Genomic DNA, 16,694 nt, shown 5'->3' with positions numbered 1-16,694 from the left:
ATAAAGGCTTGACGTCCAGAATATATAAAGAGCTCACACGCCTCAACAAACAAAAAACAAATAAATCAATTAAAAAATGGGCAGAGGAACTGAACAGACTGTTCTCCAAAAAAGAAATACAGATAGCCAACAGACATATGAAAAGATGCTCCACATTGCTAATTATCAGAGAAATGCAAATTAAAACTACAATGAGGTATCACCTCACACCAGTAAGGATGGCTGCCATCCAAAAGACAAACAACAAATGTTGGCGAGGCTGTGGAGAAAGGGGAACCCTCCTACACTGCTGGTGGGAATGTAAATTAGTTCAACCATTGTGGAAAGCAGTATGGAGGTACATCAAAATGCTCAAAACAGACTTACCATTTGACCCAGGAATTGCACTCCTAGGAATTTACCCTAAGAATGCAGCAATCAAGTTTGAGAAAGACAGATGCACCCCTATATTTATCGCAGCACTATTTACAATAGCCAAGAATTGGAAGCAACCTAAATGTCCATCGATAGAAGAATGGATAAAGAAGATATGGTACATATACACAATGGAATACTACTCAGCCATAAGAAAAGGGCAAATCCTACCATTTGCAGCAACATGGATGGAGCTGGAGGGTATTATGCTCAGTGAAACAAGCCAAGCAGAGAAAGAAATACCAAATGATTTCACTCATCTGTAGAGTATAAGAACAAAGGAAAAACTGAAGGAACAAAACAGCAGCAGAATCACAGAACTCAAGAATGGACTAACAGGTACCAAAGGGAAAGGGATTGTGGAGGATGAGTGGGAAGGGAGGGATAAGGGGGGAGGAAGAATAAGGGGGGTATTAAGATTAGCATGCATGGGGGGGTGGGAGAAAGGGGAGGGCTGTACAACACAGAGAAGGCAAGTAATGATTCTACAACATTTTGCTATGCTGATGGACAGTGACTGTAAAGGGGTTTATAGGGGGCCCTGGTATACGGGAGAGCCTAATAAACATAAAATTCGTCTTGTAAGTGTAGATTAATGATACCAAAAAAAAAAAAATAGGCGGTTCCTGTGTGGTGACCTCCAATGAGTTCTACACAAGGGTATAAAGGGCATATAAAAGTGTAGGCAAAGGGTCTGTTTGTGTTTATACAGAGGATCAAAGCCTAATTTGGCTACCCCGAAAATGAACTAAGATACGATATGAAAAAGAACTTCCAACATCAGCACTCTCTGGAAGACTTACGCCAGAAGATGATCATCAAAAAACCCCAACAAAGATCCATGCACTGCTACAGGTGTAGATGCACTCATCCCATCAGTTCCTGGACTTGCCATGGGAATGAAGAAGGAGATATCTAAGCTGGCCTGTGCATACAGTAAAACAACAAAATATGACTGGATCTATACTGTTGGAACTCAACCAAGATTTAGGAGAAGTGCAAATTGTAGCGCTCCAAAATCTTACAACTACAGACTATTTATTGTTAAAAGAACATAAGGGATGTGAACAGTTCCCAGGAATCGGTTGTTCTAATTTATCTGAATTCTCTCAGACTGTTTAAGTTCAGTTGGACAATATCCACCATATCATAGATAAGTTTTCACAAATACCTAAGGTGCCTAACTGGTTTTCTTGGTTTCACTGGAGATGGCTGGTAATTACAGGTATGCTTTGGTTAGGTAACTATATTCCTATTATGTTAATGTGTGTGCACAATTTAATTAGTAGTTTAAAACCTATCCATGCTGAAGTTACTCTACAAGAAGATATGTCAAAGAAATAATCAATCTTCCCAGGTTTTCTTCTGTCTGCTACTTCTATAGCTTTTCTTCTTCCTACCTAATCACAACCTTTAAATAGAACTTGTGCCACATGTTGAATTTACCGAGTATCATAATTCTTCCAAGTGGTAAAGACACCTCAAGACAAATGCTGGGCATAGAAGCTACAGGGCATAAATAAGCAAAGAAGTAAAAAGCTAACCTTTTCAAACAATAAGGCTTCTCTCTCACTTACCAACTTAACATTTCCCTGTATGGCCCCGGAAGATGACTGGTTAGCCAGAGACGGGTAAGATTCCTCAAGGGAGGAACAACCTAAGAAAGGCACAGTCACAGGGGGCCATCTGGTGAGAAAATGGGGAGCAGCAGAGGTGAGGCTTAGAACCTCCCCCCTCATGTTCTGAGAGAAATCTTCTGCATACATGGATGTTTATTGCCCTCGTCTAGCTCGGATTAACACATAGTCTACAGGCACACACCTGATCATCTACATTTGCTCTCTTACAACACTAAACTCTGTTTTCTACCTTTATCTCGTATCTACCTACCACTTCAGCATTTTATTAAAAATAATAATAATAGAGAAATGTGGTATCCACATATAAATCAAGTTTAAAAATCAAATGAATATTCATATTTGAACTGACTGTTTATAGTTCATAGTGCATGAACAAAACCAAAAGCTTCTGTGATGACTGCCCTTGCACTGTTCACCATGTAACTTATTCATTATGTAAGAATTTGTACTCCATGTAAGAATTTGTTCGTTATGCATCAGAAGATTGGAGACTGACGAAAATTAGGCTTGGGGTGGATTAATGATTGTGCATTGAGTATTGACCCCCCTATACAGAAATTTATTGTTGTTAACAACTATTTGATCAATAAATATGAGAGATGCCCTCACCAAAAAAAAATTTATATATATATATATAAACACACTTCCAATTGTAAAATAAATAAGTAACCGGGATGTAATGTATAGCATAAGGAATATAGTCAAAATATTGTAACAACTTGGTATGGTGATAGCTGGTACCTAGAATTATCATGTATATAAATGTTGAATCACTGTGTTTTACACCTGAAACTAATGTAATGTAATACTGTGTGTCAACTACCCTTCAATAACAACAAAAAAAAAGAACATATGGGATGTCAACAGTCCCCAGGAATGGGTTGTTTTAATTTGTCTGATTTCTCTCAAACTGTTCAAGTTCAGTTGGACAATATCCACCGTATCATAGGTAAGTTTTCACAAATGTCTAAGGTGCCTAACTGGTTTTCTTGGTTTCACTGGAGATGGCTGGTAATTACAGGTATACTTTGGTTATGTGACTATACTCCTATTATGTTAATGTGTGTGCGCAATTTAATTAGTAGTTTAAAACCTATACATGCTGAAGTTACTCTACAAGAAGATATGTCAAAGAAATAATCAACCTTCCCATGTTTTCTTCCGCCTGCTACTTCTATAGCTTTTCTTCTTCCTTTCTAATTACAACCCTTAAATAGAATTCGTGCCTCATATCAAATTTACCGAGTATCATAATTCTTCCAAGTGGTAAAGATACCTCAAGACAAATGCTGGGCATAGAAGCCACAGGGCATAAATATGCAAAGAAGTAAAAAGCTAACCTTTTCAAACAATAAGGCTTCTCTCTCACTTACCAACTTTACATTTCCCTGTATGGCCCCGGAAGATGACTGGTTAGCCAGAGACGGGTAAGATTCCTCAAGGGAGGAACAACCTAAGACAGGCACAGTCGCAGGGGGGTCATCAGGTGAGAAATTGGGGATCAACAGAGGTGAGGTTTAGAACCTCACGCCCCCTGTTTTGAGAGAAATCTCCTGCATACGTGGATGTTTTATTGCCCTTGTCTAGTTTGGATTAACACATAGTCTACAGGCACACACCTGATAATCTTCATTTGCTCTCTTACAACATTAAACTATGTTTTCTACCTTTATCTTGTATCTACCTACCACTTCAGCATTTTATTAAAAATAATAATAATAAAGAGAGAAATGTGGTATCCACATATAAATCAAGTATAAAAATCAAATGAATATTCATATTTGAACTGACTGTTTATAGTTCATAATGCATGAGCAAAACCAGAAGTTTCTGTGATGACTGCCCTTGTACTGTTCACCATGTAACTTATTCACTATGTAGGAATTTGTTCTCCATGTAAAAAGTTTTTTGTTATGCTTCAGAAGATTGGAGACTGACGAAAATTAGGCTTGGGGTGGATTAATGATTGTGCATTGAGCATTGACTCCCCTATACAGAATTTTATTGTTGTTAACAACCATTTGATCAATAAATATGAGAGATGCCCTCACAAAAAAAAAAGTACACACTTCCAATTGTAAAATAAATAAGTAACCGGGATGTAATGTATAGCATAAGGATCATAGTCAAAATATTGTAACAACATGGTATGGTGATAGCTGGTACCTAGAATTATCATGTATATAAATGTTGAATCACTGTGTTGTACACCTGAAACTAATGTAATGTAATACTTTGTGTCAACTACCCTTCAATAAAAAATAATTATCTACAAAAAAAATAAATAAGTAAATAAAATAAATGTTTGTTTTGTTTTGATTGTTGTGTTTCTTCAGTTTGAGGATCCCTATCTTTGATATTCATTATCTCTTCAGATGTTTTTCTTCCCAATTATTTCTATTATCTTTTTTTGCAACTCCGTGTATTGAGTTTTCTTATGCTATCTTCTACATTTCTTTTACCAACTTTGATATTTTCTATTTCTATGTCTTTCTGAGCTTCATTGTGGATAATTGGTTGACTCTAATGGTTGTTTTAAAGAAACAATCACCAGCAGAGTCAGGGTTTGTGTTTGGGGGCCATGAGGTGATGATTAAGAATTGAAAAGTCTAGGACTCTACACAGCAGAGGAAGCTGCTGAAGTTGATAATAAGTGCATGTGAAAGAGAAAGATTTGAGAGTGAAGAAAATGCCAGAGACTTAGACTTAAATACCAGGATAACAGCTGGAGATTCCCTTGGTGTTTAGGAAGGAGAGCAGTAGGGAAAGTTCTAAAGAAAACAAAGACATTGTCTGAGGCACATGGATTTGAGGTGGAACTTACCTAGAATCTGATTTAAATCTTTAATCAAATGACAGTCTTCTGTGACTTGAAATGCAATTTGAGTATCTAACAACAAATCTTTGCTGTGGAATATTGATGGATATTTACATATATCCCAGTATTTATTATTTTCTGAATCCTGATTTCCTTAAAATTTTTTTCTTTAAAGAACATCCTTTAAAAAGAATTTGCTGTTCAAGAGTTGACCAGCAAATTCTTTATTCTGGGCAATCAGAACTATGTGTCCTTAGTCAAGTCACTTGCCTTCGTTTGACCTATGTATGCTCATATTTAATAAGGACATTTAGAATTCCATTTCCATCAAAGTTGCAGACTAGGTATCCTAATTTGCCCTTCTGCTGAAAACAACTAAGAATGTTGAATAACTTTTTCCACCCCCTTAAGTGCACTGATAAGATGTCTATAAGGCAAATAAAAAATGAAGTGAAGTCAAATCCCAGAAGCGTTCCTGTGTAAGAGGGTAAAGGTAAATTAAAAACCAGGTTTCTCTGTCTCTAAATGCCTCCCAACCCTACCCAGAATGTCAGAAAAATTACCTGCCTTAAACCACGGTGTTTAATTAAAAAGGAAAAAAAATTATCCCTTGAAAATTATTAAAGAGATGCACACCCTCAGGACTTATAGTCACCTTATAATGGCTACATTCTCCAAAAATTCTCAAATGGATAATACTGTGGTTTCAAGTAGACCTGGCCTGGTTGTGCCCCAAAACATATGACAGAAGCAAATGCAGATGCTCTTTGGAGAAATTTGCCTCCATTACAGGTCTCAAAGAATTCTGATAGATAATGTTCTACATGAGATAACAAACAGCAGGGAAACACTGTAAGGAAGGCAGACATATGAATTATCAATTATGGATTATGAAACAATGAAATTTAATATGTTTAAGAAATAAGAGAGTAGTTTGAGAAAAAATGAGATAGGAAAAATAAGATCTGAAAAATGAACCAGCATTTAAAAAAAAAATAGAACATCTAGAAATGAAAATTATAATCATTAAATAAAAAATTCAGCAGATTAGGTAAACTTCACAGCAGAAAATTGGAGAATAATAAGCAGACTGGTAAGTGGTCTGAAAAATTATTTGGAATATAGAATGGAGAGGCAAAAAGATGGAAAATGTACAAAAGAAGTGATATTAGATATATGGACGAGACAATTTTCCTTTTAAAAAGGGAGAAAAGAGGGAGGAGGTAGTAGAGGCAAGATTTGAAAATTTTCCAGAACCAATAACTAACAATAACCTATAACTTCAAGAAGCCCCAAAAATTACAAGCATAAAAAAAGCCCATACCTAGACAAATCATATTGTAACTGCAGAGCAGTAAATTGCTATTTCCTATAAAAAATTTCCTATAAAAAATTTCCTATAAAACATTTCCTATAAAAAAATTAACTTGGTAGATTTTTATCACCAACCTACCTTCACTAGGTAATATTCTAAAAGACATGCCTTCAGGCCAAAAAAAAAAATGTCATATCAGGTAATAAAACAAAAAGCAATGAAAACAAATATGTAAATATAAATCAAGATCAACTATATAAAGCAAAATAACAACAATATAACAAATACATTAAACAATAAAGGAAAACAACTTAGGGTTTAAAAACTCAACAATAATGGCATTTACTATGAGAGAGGTGACTAGAATCAAGCATTTTAAGTCCTTGAATTGTTCAGAAGTAGGATAGAAATATTGACTAACTTTAGACAAAATACTTTATGCATGTAAATTAAATTTTTGCACATAAATTTAACTTCCTAAAGTAAGAGCTACCAAATGGAAATCCAAACTAGTAAGGGGGAAATGAAATGAGAGAAAAAAAACCTGTCTAAGGAAAGTCAAGGAAGGAGATATATAGAAGTGTAAAATAAGATAATGTAGATAAGTCTACATACATACATATGATTAAAATTAATATAAATACACTGAATGTGTGCTAAATAAAATTTTTAAATGTTAATGCTGGTTTTTAAAAATCTCACTCATCTACTACTTTAAGAAAGAATAGCAATTTAAGCCTAAAGCAAGCAGAAGAAAAGAAATAGTAAAAAATAAAACAGAAACCAATAAAATTAAGAGTAAAAGAACAAATAAAACTAAAACAGGTTCTTTGAAAGTATCAATAAAATTAATACAACTATAAGCCTGGCTAACTAAGAAAAAGAAAGGAAGGAAACACAAGCTATCAATATTGGATGAAAAAGGGGTCATCACTACCAATCCTTTGGACATCTAACTGATAATAAAAAATATGACAAACAACTCTATGCCCACAAATATGATAACTTAGATATAAAGGAACAATTCACTGAAAGACACAAACTGCCAAAGTTCACACAAAGAGAAATAAATCATTTGAAGAGGGCTCTATTTAAAAAATTGAATCAATAATTCACAACTATCCACTCCAAAAAAAAATCACCAAACCCAGAGGGTTTCATTGGTGAGTTCTACTGAACATTTAAGGATGAAATTATACCAATTCTCCACAATCTTTTCCAGAAATATAAACAGAACACTTCTCAACTCATTGTAGGAGGTTAATTCAAAATTTGAAAATTAGTCAATATACTTCTCCACATCAACAAACTAAAGCCAAAAAAATCACGATTATCTCAATTGACGCAAAAAAAACATTTAACATAATCTGATATCCATAATCATATATCTCAAACTAGAAATAGAGAACTTTCTCAATTTGATAAAGACATCTACAAAAACTCCTACAGATAACATTCTGCTTAGATGCTTTACCCTTAAGACTGGGAATAGGTCAAGGGAGATCTCTTACCACTCTTCTCTCACTCTATCTCTCACCACTCCCATTTAATTACTTCTTTCTCATCCTATCCTCACTACATCTCTCATCACTCCTATTCAATATTGAAAAAGAAGACCTAGCTAATTTTAATTATATGAGAAAAGGAAATAAAAGATATACCGATTGGAAAGGAAGAAATAAAATGTCTTTATTTGCAGATGACATGGTTGTCTATGTATAAAATCTCCCTCAAAAAATCAACCAAGCAAAAAAAACTTGCAGACCTATTAAGTGAGTATAGGAAGGTTGCAAGATACAAAGTTAATATACAAAAGTCAATGTTTTCATTATACTAGCAATGAGCAATTGAAATTTGATAATGTTTTAAAACCCATTTCCAATAGCACCAAAAACAAAAAGAAAAAGCAAATGCTTAGGTAAAAATCTAACAATATATGTATAGTATCTATATGTAGAAAGCTAAAACTCAGATGATGAAAGAAGTTAAAGAATAAATAAATGGAAAGATATTCCAAATTCATAGGTTAGAAGGCTCAGTATTGTAAAAAACTTGATCTTCAACACACTTCTAATCAAAATTACCTATTTTATAGATACCAATAAATTTATTCCAAAGTTTACATGGCAAGGCAGAAGATCTAAAATAGTTAATAAAGAACAAGAACACTATTCAATTTCAAGACATACTATAAAGCTACAATAATCAAGACAGCATGGTATTGTATTGTTGAAATAATAAACATAAAGATGGAGAACAGAGGACCCAGAAACAGACCTACAGAAATGTAGTAATTGATCTTTGACAGAGGAACAATGGCAATTGTATTATTTTACTATTGTTAGTGTAACAAATTGCTCAAATTTAGTTGCTTACACAACACAAATTAATTATGTTATGATGCTGGAATTCAGATACCTGACATGGGTCTCTCTGAGCTAAAATCAGATTGTCTGCAGGGCTGAGTTCCTTTCAGCAGTTTATAGTAGATAATCCATTTGCTTCCTGTTTTACTTTCTAGAGTCACTACATTCCTTGGTTTATGGATGAATTCCATCTTCAAAGCCAAGAATAGTCAGTCAACTCTTTCTCATATTACAATAGTCTGACACTATTTCCATCCCATCTTCTTCTCTGCTTCTGACTCTTTAGCCTCCTTCCACCATTAAGTACCCTTGTAATTACTTTAGACCCACCTGGATAATCCAGGATAATCTTTCCATCTCAAAATCACCTAATTAGTAATCCTAATTCCATCTTTAGCTTTAAATCTCCTTAGCCATGCAACCTAACAAAATATTCACACAACCTGGGGATTACAATATGAACATCTTTGGAGTGGGGGGCATAATTCTTTCTATCACTGTAATTCAGTTGAGAAAGGATAGTCTTTTTAACAAATGGTGCTGGGACAATTGGATATCCATAAGCAAAAAAGTGAATCTAGTACAGATTTTGCATCCTTTACAAAAATAAACCAAAATGGATCATAGGCGTAAATGTAAATTGCAACACTATTTATTTCTTCCTTGAAGAAAACATAAGAGAAAGTCTAGGTTACCTTGAATTTGGTGGTGAGTTTTTAGATACAACACCAATAGCATGAATCATGAGAAAAAACATGGATAAATTGGAATTTATTAAAATTAAAAACATCTGCACTGCAAAAGACACTGTCAAGAGAATGAAAAACAAGCCATATTCTGAGAGAAAATGTTTGCAAACACCTATCAGATAAAGGACTTGTACCCAAATTACACAAAGAACTCAAAACTCAACAATAAGAAAACAACCCAATTAAAACATGGGTAAGAGATTTGAGCAGCTACCTCACAAAAGAAGATATACAGATAGAAAAGCAAATGAAATATGCTCAACATTATCTGTCATTCAAAAATCACAAATCAAAATTGCAAAGAGATATTGCTACATCTCTATTAAAAGAGAAATAAACAAAAACAAAAACAAAATAAACAAAATAACCCAAACCTAACAATATCAACTGCTGTTGAGAATGAGCAATAGGAACTCTCATTCTTTGTTGGTAGGAATGCAAAATGATATAAACACTTTTGAAGACTGCTTGCCTGTTTCTTACAGAGTTAAACATAATTTTACTATACAATCTAGTAATTATATCCCTATTTATTTACCACACAAAAACTTGTACATGAATAATTATTATAGCTTTATTTATAATTGCCAGAAACTAGAAGCAAACCAGCTGCCTTCAATAGGTGAAATAATACATAAACTGTGGTATAGTCATACTATGTATTGTTATTCCATGATAAAAAGAAATGAGTCATCAAGCTACTGCAAAGACATGCGTGAATTGTAAATGTGCATTGCTACGTGAAAGGAGTCAGTCTAAAAAGGCTACATCCTGAGTGATTCCAACTAAATGCAACCTAGAAAAGGCAAAACTACAGACAGATCATTGGTTGCCAAGAATTTGGGGAGGGAGAAGGGTTGAAAAGGTGAAGCACAGGGCACTGATATTTCTGAGCAGTGAAAGTGTTCTGTGTTCTGTTGTGTTATTGTGAAAATATTGTGACAGCAAATCCACGGCTCTGTGCCTTTGTCAAGATGTGTAAACCCTGATGACACAAAGAGTACATTTTAATGTATGCAAATTAAAAAATATATTTTAGGAGGTTGTCGAATACAGAAAGTGACAAAACAATATATCTTTATTACAAATGTTTAAAGCAGCTTCACTAATGAGAGTATGGGAAAAAGTTTCTAAGTAACTCTGGATATGAATGAAGTACATAAGCACTATATTCCTGTTGATAAAGTCATTTCCCCTGGGAGTGTGGGTAAACAATTCTGATATTGACATACATATATACTGCAACTGAGTAACTGGATGATGAATGGTTCTCTAAAGTGGATACATTTTAAGCATAAAGACACAAATAGATTGAAAATAAGAAGATGGAAAAAGATACAGAGTTGATGGAAGCAACACAGGAGTGGAGGGGTGACCACCCCAGCACACTTGAAAACCTGAATATAACTTCTGACTTCCCTCAAACTTAACTACTAATAGTCTACTGTTGACCAGAAACCAGTAGATTAACACATATTTTGTATGTTATATGTATCATATACTGTATTCTTACAATAAAGTAAGGCAGAGAAAAGAAAATGTTTTTTAAATTTACTGTAAAAAATCTGTGAGTAAGTGGACCCACCTAGTTCAAACCTGTGTTGCTCTAGGATCAATTATACCATGAAACCTTTAAGAATAAGAAAGCTAGAGTGCTTATATTAATGTCAAATAAAGCATGCATCAAGACAAGGAATATTGGAATATTACCAAAGGTAAAGAAGGAGGTTCTGAAGTGACAATGGTTTATTTTGAATGTATGCTAATTTTTTTTTTTTTAATAGGAGGGTTGGGCTACATGATTTCTAAGGTCCTTCCTGCATTAAGTACTATGATTCTAGGGCTGGCCAGTGACAAATCTGATTTCTAAAAGTGAGCACATTTTGCTATGTTTCTGCAAGTCCATACAGGGCGGTTGGATTCACATGGATAAATTCTGATAGGCTCTTTCTGAACAGATTGGTCTATGTAGAAAATACGCAGAATATTTTGCTTGCATTCAAATGAAATTTGCATTAACCTTTGTAAGTGGGGAAGCATAAAGAAATAGCACAAGAGGTTTGTAGATATACCAGACCATAAGATTGTTTGCTTACAAAAGCTGTTGAACTATTTATTTGATCCACACCACACACATTTTGGAGTCATTGAACTGAAAGCATAATAGACCCTGGGGTATGTATGCATTCTAGAGAAGGAGAGAGACTTGCATTCAAATGAATGCATTTTGTTTAATGTATGTTTTAGAACCATACTTGAAAAGTACTCTATGAAATTTCAATTTGATTTTGCTGGGTCATTTTCATTTAGAACTTAGTAAAAGCTAAGCTGCCTAATGAATATTTAGTATACCTTCGACAGTTCAGCATTTTCAAACCCACACTAAATTGAAACATCAAAACAAAAATATATTATTTTTCAAATTCTTCTTGGTCTTTCCTTTTGTGCCTCTAAATAAGGATAGTCTAATAGCTAGAAATACTGGTATAAAATGAAAAGGGTAATGAGTAGGAAAAGAGAGGTTAGGAAGCTATAATCAATTGTGAGCTTCAATGCAATCATAAACCATGAGAGCTAAATAAGTCCTATCTCTACCTTTGCCCTTTTTCTGTAATAATGCACACAGAGATTTTTAAGTAATATAAGCTTGAGATAAAAACCAAAGTTCAATTATCTTAGCAATGAAACATTAGGGAGGAAAAATGGATGTGTTTGAATAAGTGATAAGAGTGGAAATATAATGACATCTCAGTAACAAAATTAATTTACCTCAGATATAACAGGGTACATTTTCCTGTACTGATTGCTACTGATTTTTTGGTTTAGTTTAGCAAATTGTAAATCTTCCCTGTTGATGTCTAATAATTTTATATTCATTTGAATCATAAAAATGATTATCATAATATGTCTGCCTCTGGGGAGCTATAGATGTCTTCCATCATTTCAACCATTTTTTCCATTTTTTAACACAGAATGACATCTTAATTTAAAAATTTCTATAGAAATATATGTTAGTTTAAATTTGACATCATTCTAATTTCAGTGTGTGTGCAGCCATATATGTACACATGTACATGTATGTGGTTATGTGTGTTCACATGTATATAAAGTAACCAATTCATTTCACTGGATTAGAGAGACACTGAAGAACTGAGTATTAAGCTGAGAAAGAATAGAAACAGAGCAATGAAAGACTTCAAAATGAGGGCATTTCCCCATAGGGCCATTCTTAATTTAAACCTAATGAAGGTAGATGTGGGGTAGAAGGCAGAGAAAATGGAAAATAATATGTAGCCCTACTTGTATGAATATAATAGAAAAAAGTTGGCAAATTATGGAGAACAAAAATATTGAAGAAATTGTTTTATAGTGAAAAGCATAGGTTTGGGAGAGAAAACAATTTGAAAGTGAGTGGAATAGTGCCATTTTAACTTTCTTTTTCTGTTGGTTCCATAAATAGATACTAAATCTTTTTGAATGCAGACCCTGTTCTAAACGGGAAGATGGCACGATGTGTCACACTGCTCCTTGGGACCTTTTGTTCCCTGATTGGAAGGCCTTGTGGAAGGTTGTCTATTGCGTTGTGGGGCCATCAGGAAGGGATGTTGGGGTAGAAATGCAGAGACTGAACACTTCTGGGATTCCCCAAGGCCATTATTTCTGTGAGCTTCATTTCCACTTCCTCCCATCATCATCTAATTAGTGGAATTTGTTGGTGGATTCCATATCTGTAAGCTTAAGATGTTTTTCCAGTTACAAGTTGTTTGAGCCACATCCTTTTTCCTACCACATTCTCTCCTTGCGTCCAACATTAGCATGAGGTCTTGTTTCTAAAAGACTCCACGGTTTCAATGAAAGTAACATCATCCATAGTTCCAAAATGTGTGGAGACTTTGGGGTAGGAGGTGTGGACAGTTCAGTTGCTGCCTGCTCTTCTCACTCTTAGCATGCCTTTCCTGATAATGTGTGCCTTCCAACTGATTTCTTCTGCATTTTTCTGACCTTCCATCTTGAAGTGACCCTTTTCTGTAGATTGGAGTCCCTCAAGCCCGATGACATTCTAAGCTTCTTTTGTGAATCCCATTTTCCCAGAGTTCATCACTGTGGAAATAAATTATTAGAATTTATATTCAATTTTTGCTGTTTGGACATTTGACACCTCCTCTTCACTCCCCTAAAAAAACAGCAAACCTGGTCAAGTAGGATCCAGCACCTGGCAAAGCTCCTCTGTGAAGTATTCCTGGAAGTCCTCAGAGGGTGTCTCATGGGAGCACCAACGAGCCTGTGCCTGTTGGCGGCTGCACCCCCCACCCCCACCTCCGCTGCCTCTGGCTGGTGGCCAGCAGTGATGCAGGTGTTCGGCCGCTGTGTTTCCAGTAACTCCCCATGGTGCTTGTTGCAGAAATTTAGGTCTGTAAAATGTTATTATTTTGCTCACAGTTGTTTACAATAGTAGGCAATGGCAGTATATTTCTGAAGTGCTAAGTTACTTTTTGTTGGTTCTAAATGTGGACTTCCAGATTTGGGAAAACTTCAGCCCATGCTATTGAAGGACACACATATCTACATAGAAAATCTTTAACTTCAGTGTTGACAAGAGATTCTTTTCATGATGCAGATTTAAAAAAAAGTAGCATCACCCAAACTGTGTTAATCTTAACTCTTGACAAAAAAACTGATAAAATGTGTGATATTTATTTGTATTTTACTCCCTAGCCTATATGAATAGCTTTGAACAACAAGACTTTTACCTGAGATAGCCATCCACTTTTCCTTGAAATATATCATGGGATCTGGTTTACATCACCTTTCCTGAAGGTGTAACACTGAGCTTAATCTCTCTTGAGAAAAAAAGGCCAAAGTCATTTTCTTTGTTAATTACTATTGAAGATGAATTTTGAGTGCCAATGGCCATAGCTAGGTGGGGCCCAATGTTTCCACAAAGAATACTAGAGTTATTCTAAAGTAGCTTTTATTTGGCTAAAGTAAAACAAACTGTGCATTATAAATAACTACTGAACACAAATTTCTTGGTTGTGCCTTTTTAGCTCCAGTGTGCAACAGTTTGTAAAAGCGAAGTACCTGAGTCTAAGTTTATGGGTACCAAAGGCATGAGAAGAGGCAACGTGGGAAAAAAGAGCAGTGTTGTCCCTTTACTAAGAAGGTTAAATATCTTTTATTGTTACATCCTCATGGGAGCAAAGGGCTGCTTTTTCCCTCCAGTTTGCAAGTACGGAATCTATGGTCCTTCTCAGATGCTCTCAAGGCCAGAGCCAAACAAAACTAATATCCCACTTCATTATTTCCAAAATTGTTACAGAGTTGGCCGTCTTCTTTTCTGTAAAGAACATGGGAAAATATACATAATTTGGGCAACCTGTAGAACTGAGAAAACAATTCACGGCTGCTGCAACATCAACACATTATTTGCCAACTGTTTCCTGGAGGAGAGATGGCATGGGACTCCCCCATCTGGTGGCCATGATCCAGGGTGAAGGAGCCACACAGAAAAACCAATCATTTCACCATAAAGATGACCAGTGCCCAAATCATTTTTTATAAGCTAGAAGCTTTCTATTTTTAAAAATTGTGTATTTATTTGGAAGAAGGAACATTCTGCTGTTGTAGTGCTACTATTCTACTTTTTTTATTGAGCTAAATTAAATGTTGGTTTTGTAAATAGCAGAGTCATTATTATCACAGAATCTCAGCTTTGTGCAGGTTTTCTTCCTGACACAGGCATCCTCATTCCCCCATTCATGCCCACCCCAGTGTCAGTTTTAACATCTACCCTCCAGGCTCAATGCAGGTCTTGCTTGCATTGAAGCCTGTCTTATATAAAGCTGTGGAACAGTAGAGCTGGGACATCACTTTAGCTCATATTGCAGATGAGGAAACTGTTAGGCAACTTGCTTGAGGTCTTTCAGCTGGTTAAAAAAAGTTCAGAAGGAGTTCAAGTGTCTTTCAGTGCAGACCCAACTGACCCTGGCTTTGCCTTTCTCTCTAACAGTCTACTAAATTATTTAACACTTAATTATGTATTGCCTAATGGCACTCCCAAGTCATTCTTGTGTCTGAACCTTGTGTTGAATGCTGATGAAATGGTAGATGGTTGAGAAAGGTGTGATAATTGATTGGCACTTGTCTGCACTGATGTGGATCATGCCTCCTCAACAAGCCTTTTCATAAGACCAGAATGAGGAATCCCATTAAGATTTTCTACTCTTAGCATCAGGTTCTTTAAAATTATTCCACAGATCCATTGTAAGCATGACTATTTTAAGAAATTAATTCAGTTAATATCAGAGTTGCCAACTTTTAAACCCACAAAATCATTAGAAGGAAAACAGTGATTGGAACCACATAATGTTCTTCTATAGGGACAAAAATATCATATTTCATGACTGGAAAAGGTAAAGAAAGAGAGCTCATAGCTCACTGAAACTTCTCATACTCAATGCTAAGCAATTGGCATGAAAACTGAAAAAATCAGCCAATTATCTGGATATTTTAGTTTGCCTTATAAGAAATAGTGTATAGAAGGAGTCCAGAATTCTATCATTGCTTAGTTGTCAGTCAAAAGTCATTGTTATACATAAATGTGATGTCATATCAATGCATAATAAACCTCCCTGTCAATCAAAAGTATTGTTATGTATAGACTTTGTGTCAGACATTTGAGGCTTTGCATTGAAATATGAAGTGAATGCAAATTAAGGACAGTTTAAAGATGGCATGGCCACAGGCAAATATATTTTAATAGACTTAGACTTTACAGGGAAATTGACGCTGGAGCAGTAACACAAAATTCAAGTGAGTAAATACAGTTTCCAAACTAAGAAGCCAGCTTTTGAAGGAGGAAAGAGAAATATAATTTTATTATAATACAGACATGTTTTCCATTTGGATAACTTCACTCATTAGTCTTCTATGAATGGGAATCAGAAAATAGTAAGAGATACTAGATATTAAGACAAACATCTCATTTTTTCACATTTTCTAGTATTTCAAAAAGAAATTTAAATTTAATACAGCTAATTTTCAAATAAATAAATTATCTGCCAAGTTAATTTACATTTAATATTTTAAAAATACTTCCACTTGAAAATTAAAAATTGTGGTTCAATTTTCCTGTCTTATCACTAGAAAAATTTTTTACTGAGAGAGTCTGGCAAAGTGTCTTGCCAATGGGTTTCAGCCCTGGGTAAGTTCGCTATGGATTCAGTGTGACCAAATAAAATGACAGCAAAACATTCTTGGGGTGTAAGGGTTATACCCAACTTTATTCTCAGGGTGTCAGGTCATTCACTAAATTCCCATTCACTCAGAGCAAGTCTGCGTGCAGCAAGCCGGTCTCTGCCTCTGGGCCCCTCTGTCTGCACAGTCGTCCTC

This window comes from Manis pentadactyla, chromosome 2, assembly GCF_030020395.1.
Source record: "Manis pentadactyla isolate mManPen7 chromosome 2, mManPen7.hap1, whole genome shotgun sequence".
Taxonomy (NCBI): Eukaryota; Metazoa; Chordata; class Mammalia; order Pholidota; family Manidae; genus Manis; species Manis pentadactyla.
Note: the sequence above shows the minus strand (reverse complement) of the source record.